General features: G+C 47.3%; 1 protein-coding gene across 8 annotated transcripts in view; it reads left to right on the top strand.

Annotated features, from left to right (window-relative positions):
* Positions 1 to 3,807: 3,807 nt before the first annotated feature.
* Positions 3,808 to 8,253, top strand: part of LOC135366588 (uncharacterized) — an 83,109-nt gene continuing 78,663 nt past the window's right edge. For 7 of the 8 annotated variants that reach the window (XM_064599360.1, XM_064599359.1, XM_064599358.1 and 4 more), the window contains exons 1-4: positions 3,808 to 3,932; positions 5,764 to 6,021; positions 6,506 to 6,558; positions 6,635 to 6,769. The gene's annotated coding sequence lies outside the window, so the exon portion shown is untranslated. The remainder of the gene's footprint in view (positions 3,933 to 5,763; positions 6,022 to 6,505; positions 6,559 to 6,634; positions 6,770 to 8,253) is intronic. The other variant, XM_064599356.1, reaches the window with a different exon arrangement.

Here is an 8,253-nt window from a genome sequence, read left to right as displayed (position 1 = left end):
TGTGTTTGATTTGTGATACCTATTCAATGCTAGTGTATCATACCTGTAATAAGTATATTCTTTGTTACGTGTATTATGTTCCTTCTGCTTCATATTTTTGGCTAAGTTTTTCCCATTCACGCGGAGTCATAACATAATTTCTGACACTAATGACTTTAATAAATATACTTTCACTTGTACTTTTGTGTATGGCTATCCTTTACATGTAAACAGCCTACTGCACACCTGTTGTAGCTGAAAAAAAAATTACGATTCAAGTCGGCTCAAGCTGAAAAATGACGAAAGTCGGCGGCCCAGGCTGAAGGGAAAGCGCGCACGCAGCCCTCCGGTCACGCTCCGCCCACCACAGAAGCACTCCACTCGAGCGCCGCGCGCCGGTCGCGGGAAGGAAGTCGGCCCAAGTAGGAAAATGGTGAAAGAAGTCAGTCCAGGCTGAATGGTAAGCGCGCACGCAGCCCTCCGGTCACGCTCCGCCCACCATAGCAGCCCTCCACCCGAACGCCACCTTGTTACAGGTGGTGAAGGTTTTTCGATTGGGCTTTTCTCCGTCACCTGATTGGCATCACAATTGGCACGATTCCCAGCACTATTGACTTTAATAAATATATATCAACTTGATTGGCATTACAATTTGCATTAATAAATATATTTTCACTTGTACTTTTTGTGTATGACCCTTCTTTGCATGTCTCTGCATGTAAACCGCTCACCTGTTGTATCGGAAAAATATGTGAAGTCGGCCCACGTATGGCCAAAGAAGTCTGCCCAGGCTGAAAAATACGCTACGATGAGCGCACGCGCAGCCCTCCCACGCCGGTAAGCGCGCGGACAACCCTCCGCACACGCGCCGCGCGGGGAAAAATACGCGCAGGGCTCAGGGCAGGGGTCAGGGGTCCAGGTTTCTAACTCTCACCCCCGAAGCCTCGACCCCCCCCCCTCCTACTATTAGCTTCCGAGGACGGAGGTTGCTACAGGGACAGACAAACCCTGGAGTTGGAGTTCAGATATGCCGATGTGCTGCATAGTTGCTGCAGCGTGCGTCTTGCGTCTGTCTTGCATAGCCCGCTTAGCTTGTCCTGTTTTGCACAAACGCACTACGCGTTGGTCTGAAGCTTTCTTCTCACGCACTTGTCGCTGCGCCTAGACATAATTACGCATGAACTCGAGAAGTTTCTCCGCCGACAACCGCTAGCGCCTGCGTTCGTGGCGTCCTCGGTGTGACACCTGAAAGCGCGCCCTCTGTGTTGACCGGTTTGTGAGCAGGCTTAAACATGGAAATTCCTCCTCCAAATCCCCCAAATCACACGCGGTTAGGACGACCTGTCTGACCGCAGCCGCAACCCCGCAGAACACGGCAGCGTACAAGTTCACGGACAACAAAGATGTTTGTTTGCTTACATGCAATTCTGCATTGTTTGAAACGTGCGGTTTCCTGTGTCTGCTCTGTGCAATGCTGCTGTTTTGAATGTGCCACTCCTTCAGCTTCTCTCCATTTTTTCTTTGCTTCGCGCTTCTGGCTCTGCTGCTCTTTAAGTGGGACTCCGCAACAAAATCGCCACAACGATTGTGACATAGCAGTGACCCTTGTGGTGTCAGGAACATACACACGAAATATCGCGTTCCCAAAATGCACCGATTTTATTCGAACGAATTATAACGAAGTGAGCGCTCCGCCTCTGTGAAACGAGAGGGCGCTGAAAGCAACACTGCCGACGTCATCCTGCATTGAACAATGCAAGCTTTGTAGCAGACGACCATGCCGGGTGACGTCACAGCAGCTTCCTCCGGGCAAACCGCTGTGCGCTTTGCATGTTGGCTTCGGTTTGGGTTTGTCATCATCTACGCATTAATTACTCACACATAATGAATGTCAGTGTCGTATTCCATATCAAGTGAGCGGTCTGTATTCGATATGATGCTCACCTAATTTTTTTTGTCGAATTCTTCCGAAGTCTTCCTTTAACGGCCTCGCTCCCTCGTCCATGCGATGGAGTCTTTGTACATTCCGTGGCCGAGTTTTTTGTCCCCGAGGCACATTTCGGCACTATCACCACTCGCGAAGCATCACCAAGAAGCATTCAATGAGCACAGGTCTTACGTTGTGACATACTTTGCCTCAAGAAAAAGCAATGGGTTCGCTCATAAATGCTACCGCATTTAAAGTAGCAAAACAGTAATTTTTAACACCCTGTTTTCTATCTACAAAACGGTTAAGTATGCCAGTAAAATGTATAGTTGGGACCTAATTCACCCCACAGAGCATTAATTATTGCAGAAATTGAATTTAAAGTACGCCGCAAAAAGCGACCGTGCGTAGTGGTGGTGGAGAGCAGTACTAGCATGTGACCTTGCGCTGACGCTACAGAGTCCGGGCTTGCTGATTGGTTCAGAGTATTGTCTGCTAGTCAGCTGTTCAGGGCTCCTAAGAAACATTGCCCACAGAAAAACGGCCAATGGACAATGAAACTTTCAATGCTCACAGTCACCTTTTTAATTCCTAATCCCCCTGGAAGCAGCAGGTGGTTGACCGACCACAAAAGGGGAAAGGCCTCAAGCATTAAACAGAAAAGACAGGCGCTTGCCTCGACTGACTGCGCAAACATTACGGCTTCACAAGTTGTCCCCCTCCTCCTTGTGGCACCCCCTGGTGGTGAGTCGAGTGTGAACGAGCGCATGTGAGATTATAATGATTTTTTTTTCTGCAAAAAAAAAAATAATGAAGAAAACTACATGCATGATCGAAACCTTTTGCGCTGCTTGGCAAATTGACACATATACTTTCATCAGATGTGTAAGTCCGTCGAACTCAAACGTCAGGGGGGCGTCCGAACTTCGCAGGGACCAGAATACACACGACCACTTCGTAGCTTTGAAAAGAGACGGCTATTTTATTTACAAAAAGAAGGGAGAGACAGAGGCACCAGAAACAGCGACCAGATGCGCCTCTCGGAAGACATTGCTTTTGGGTTGCATCAGGTTACACTGACCTATTCGGGGACAGCGCCCCATAAATAACATGAACTGGATGACAAGTCCCCGTGGCTCACATGAACAGTCGGAAAACACAGTTCGACTGGCTTGGTCAACAACATTCTTCATTACGTTGTTATACGTTGTGATATTCGCCACAGATGCCTTAGATTAAAGTATTTTGGATGGCGTTCTGTACTCCTTTAAGAGAAAGATACTTCACAGCCTAACAGTTCTTCACAATTGAAAAGAGCTCAGAAGGCGCGAAGATTGGTAGGGAGGGTAAGGAAGCGTCGGTAGTGCGGGCAAAGGAGGGTGATGTGCTCTTGGTCTTCCCTATCACAGCAGAGACGGCATATTGGAGACCGATGCAGTGATGTCACTTGTCAGCAAAAGTCGTACACCTCGCGCTTTTCGCAAGCGATGAGTGATACATGTGTCATCCTGCGCAATGGTTGACCTTTGTCGCGCTATGTGGTGAAGTTCTGTTTTGAGAATGTAGTGAAATAAAGTGACGTTAATGGGTGCTTCCTGGGCCGACCTGACGGAAAACTGTACCAGCAACCCCGAAGTCACTAATTTTACGCCACATTTATACATTCAAGCACCGCCTCAGAGTGTTTGTCTGGTCGAAAGTACCGATGACGCACGTCGCCTGTTATCTTTTCTAGGAAAACAGGACACACAAGGTATGAGAGCATAGAGTGGGCAGATAGGTGTGCGTTATCTTCATGGGGCGCAATCTCCGCTATTTGCTGCTTTCTGGGCAAGCCTGCTTTTTCAGTTGCGCAGTATAGTCGTGACGATGCCCACTTGAGTGCGGCCGACAACGGCAAGCTACCTCGACACCCCCCCCCCCCTCAGTTGCGCAGTGGCGAGACCGAGAGATACATGGCGCTTTTCTGAAGTGAGCCAAATCGCGCCGGCCCCTGGAGCACATATCACGGCTGAAGATATGTAAGGTATGTGGTAAAGTTCGTCTGGTTTCCAGTGCCGCGCAATTTAAAAAATCGTCGCTTGGGGGTTGCGGTTAATCGGCGCCCCTGAATTTTCCATGGTTAGCAGAGTATATCCAGTCCTTCAGTCTTCCCTTCTTTTTTTTCTCATTTTCGAAAGTACGATTTATAATGATTAATCCGACGACAGAATAGAACGAATATTCGAATCAGGTATGTGGGCTTCAAGGAATATAAGCCTAGCATGGCACACTTAAACTGTACCAACCCTGATAGAAATGAAAAGTGCGAAGAGATGTGATGACATTGGAAACGTTGACTTTTTAGCCACTGAATTCGCAGAAGTTTGGGAAGTAAATTGCTTGATGAAGTCGCTCCTGTGAAATTGTTATTGCAAAATAATAAAATAAAACTGAATAGGGAAGGTCACCCTTATCTCTTTTTCTGAGCAGTTACAAACCATTTGCTCGCCAGTAGCCTCTGGGCATATAATTAGGCGTCTCTGGGTGGAATTTTCTGCGTATTTTTTAGCGCAGAATATGTATATTGTTGGTTGTGTTGGGGCGTGCTTGTTGGGGTTTGAAGCGTGGCCGTACTTGCCCAAAATTTTTGAAGCGTCGTTCACAGAATAGTTTATTTGCAGCTGAAAATAGCATTAATGTGGACCACGAGACAAAAACACGAAAACAACAACACAAAGAAAATAAAATGTATTCTACGCATGACTAGTGTTGCAATCCAGGCAGGGGCGTATCTGGGGTGTGGAAAGCAGGGTGCGTGAGTACTAGCTCTCACTAGTGTAGGGTTCAGTCACCCTTTGTGAGGACGAATGCCGCAAAGCCGCCATGTTAACTCCCACACTTCTCCTGTATGAATACTATGTACCTATTTCACCAACTCTTTAAAACCTCCTTTGCGATGTATTTGCTCAAGCCCAGAAAGCAGTGTGTCTCTGAGCGAATAGCTACACTTTTGTGAGCGAATCGCAAGCTTCGCATGGACTGTTCAGACATAGCAGGTCAACAAAAACGCGATACCCGTGCAACAAATGTCAGAGAATAACCGTCTTATAAGTGATACCGCAGTAACTTACTCAACGTGCCGACAAAACGCAAGAGCGTTCGCATTTGGCGGAGGGTGCGTGACTGCGGTCGAGTGCTGCCATCTCTTGTGGTACAGCCACGAAGTGTTGCAAGCGAATATGGAAGGAAGCGAAGGGGAGTCTTCACGCCGGAACGGACAATTCAAAAAGGTACATCGGTTGCGGAGTTAGACGGGAATAGTGCAAACCTACTGTCGATGCTGGACTGACGCAAAACTTTGGAGCAAGTAATTTATCGTTGAATTTTTAGCAGTGGTTGGAATGATTAGTGTTCTCCCAAATGCCTCAACTTTCCTTCCCTCCGCGTTTCCGGTGCGCGACCTTTTATTTTTGACCCCCGACCGTGACACACGCGTCGGAGCTCCTTGCATTGCTTTGTCCTGTTGAGTGGTGTGGGCAACATTGAGAAAAAAGAAAGGCCTGGGTCGAAGGGGGTGGATTAAGTTGTCCTATGAGCAGTCGAACGAGGAATGCTACGCGTCCCCAGGTGTAGTGCCCTCCCCCCCCCTTTCTTGAAAGCCTCTAAGCCATTAGCAAAAGTAGACCACGAACAAGGTCACCGTCAAAGTCATGATGAAGTGTTGAACAACCCAAATATGGCAGCTGCCGAAAAGCCAGACATCACCGAGAATCGAACCGCACACGTTTCTATAGTTGGTGTAGTGCCATATTTCAATTGTTCATGTCCAAAGGCAGCTTGAGAGTTGTTTTGTTTTCGTCTTTTGTCTGTTTCAGCCTGAGAGCTGTTACTTCCGTAGGGCATCTTCTCGACGGATAGTCTGTGAGTTCATGCGCCGGAGGACTGCCACTGTGGTGACCAACTCTTCGAGCGGAAGTTCTCGTCGCCGAGCTTCCACGCTTCAACGCTCTAATGCGGTGCACAATCCTGGTACGCAACTCGCCCCACAGAAGCTTCTGTATTCTGTTTTCGTGCCCAAGCCTGCCATCTCGTCCCACGTCTGAAGAGAACAGAGCAACGTCGTGAGCTCCCTGGTGAGACACACACTCACTCCACAGACTGTCGTGTGTAAAAACTTAATTGTTATCCACGTAAATACTGACTGAAATCAGCCAGAGTCATTGAGCTTTTACCTCTGTGTGCTTTTGTTGTCTGGGGTCTCTTCCTTACCGCCTTGTCCTTAATACCATCACCGGTTAATTCACTTGACCATTATAACACTGGGCCGGATAACTTCTTTGGACATCGACGGAGTCTTGTATTGTCGCATTTTATTACCAATTTAAACAACAGCACCTTTAATAGCTGTCCCATCATGCGTCGAACGACTCCTCGGCTTTGAGCGGATGTTCTATGGAGTCAGCCACGACTCTGGTCATGCCCTTTGTGGTTTAGTCGATGTAACACGTAGCATGGCGGATATTTCGTATTTTACGCAACATTTACACATTCCGCCGCACACTCACATTTGTTTGATCGCGACGAACGACATCACACGTCGCTTGATATCTTTTCTAGGAAAACGACGCACTCATGGACTCAAAGCACAAGGGTGCATAGTGGACAGATAGGTATGCACTATCTACATACTGCGCAGTTTCCGCTATCTGCTGTTTTGTCGGCAAGGCTAATGTTTCAATTTCGCAGTGTACAGGTACACGACCGCCAGATAAGCAGACCGAGAGAGACATATGGCACTTTCTTGAAGTGGCCTGCTATTGGAGCCAGCTTTTGAAACCTGGCCAGCTTTTGGAGCGGATATCACGGCTGAAGATACTCTAAGTAAGTGATTGATTGAGTTCATCTGGTTTTAGGTGCCTCCGAATGGAAGAGATCGTGGCATAGGGTAATTGACGGGCGTGAATTTTCGAGGATTGGAAGAGTAGATTCAGACCTTCAGATTTTTTTTCTTCCTCTTTGAAACTCAATTTGAAATGTTATTCTAGCCTACCGAAGCTCTTTATCCGAGGTCGGTTCGAGCCCTTGGTATCGGGTATGCCTCAGGAAATATAAACCTTGCATGGCACACCTAAAGTATATTCACCTTGGCATGCATAAAAAAGGTGAAGACAAATCATGACCCTGAAACGACTGACTTCACTGCAACTGCATTGATACAATTTTCTGAAGTAAATGGCCTAGTGAGGTCGCTGCATTAAAATTATCCTCGTAAAATAATCAGACGAGTCCAAAAGCTGAATTATGGGAATGTATCAGAAGTAAGAAAAAGGGGGTTTCGTGGGTCCATCCGCGGTCGTCCGAACCCCTTTCAAGTTCGCCGTTTCTCCGACAAAAGTAGGCGAAGTTACAAAGAAAAAAGCGTTCATTAAAACTTATTATTAAATTCATTAAGTTCATTAAATTATATAAAGCTAGGGGCGACGTCAGGGTACGCAGGAAGCTCCACCCTCGTCAGGACAAAATGGCAGGACAAATTTGTCTGCGAGGCCTATAAGGGGCTTTACAATGACGTCACAATCGGTTAAGGGAAATTCCCTCCATCTGGGGATTGCCTATCGGTTGACTTTGGAATGCTTTTGTGTCAGATCCAGGTTTCCGGTCGTCGTGCTGGTGTCTCAGTGGGGTTCTCCATTTTGTACATGGGTCCAGCTGAAACCAAGTAAGGCAACAGGGCCTTGACGGACTTTAACACGTTATCGCTGCATGAACATCTAACGCGTCATCCATAATCTTTTAAACACCATCCATGCCAATGATGAGGACGGTGACCAGAACAGGGACAGTGGCTCTTTCAAAAATATCCGCAGCTCTTGTCCTGAACCACTTCTCTTCATACTTCGCTACCGGTTCGGCGGATCCTTTGCCCGTCTATGGTCTCTGCCCGGACGTCCGATGGTAAATTTGTGGGTTCGCTTACTTTGGAGCGCACTAAACGAACTTATAAGTTACGTGTCCGTCTGTAAGCCACACGTGGTGGCTCAAGAAATATGTTTTTAATGCGTTCTGACTGGAGAAGGATGCTATGGTGGCGATGAAGCATGCTGTTAATGTTTGGGATATTTCCGGCGAATGCTCCAGTTAGGTTCACAGCATTATGTTTTGGGTTGTCTTTCTTTTCTCGAATAAGCTAAGGCGATTTGCTTTGCGAGCTCTGTTGACAGCTTCTTCAACTAGATCGAATGAATACTGATGACAGACAGAAGTTTGTTTCACTTGGTTGAGGTTTCTGTTCAGGTCGTCGTCATTCGAGCACACCTTTCTGTACCGAAGAGCTTGCAGGGAATGGTGAAAGTGGCGATTCGCTA

Source organism: Ornithodoros turicata, chromosome 8, assembly GCF_037126465.1.
Source record: "Ornithodoros turicata isolate Travis chromosome 8, ASM3712646v1, whole genome shotgun sequence".
Classification (NCBI taxonomy): domain Eukaryota; kingdom Metazoa; phylum Arthropoda; class Arachnida; order Ixodida; family Argasidae; genus Ornithodoros; species Ornithodoros turicata.
Note: the sequence above shows the minus strand (reverse complement) of the source record. Positions and strands in the feature narration are given on the sequence as shown.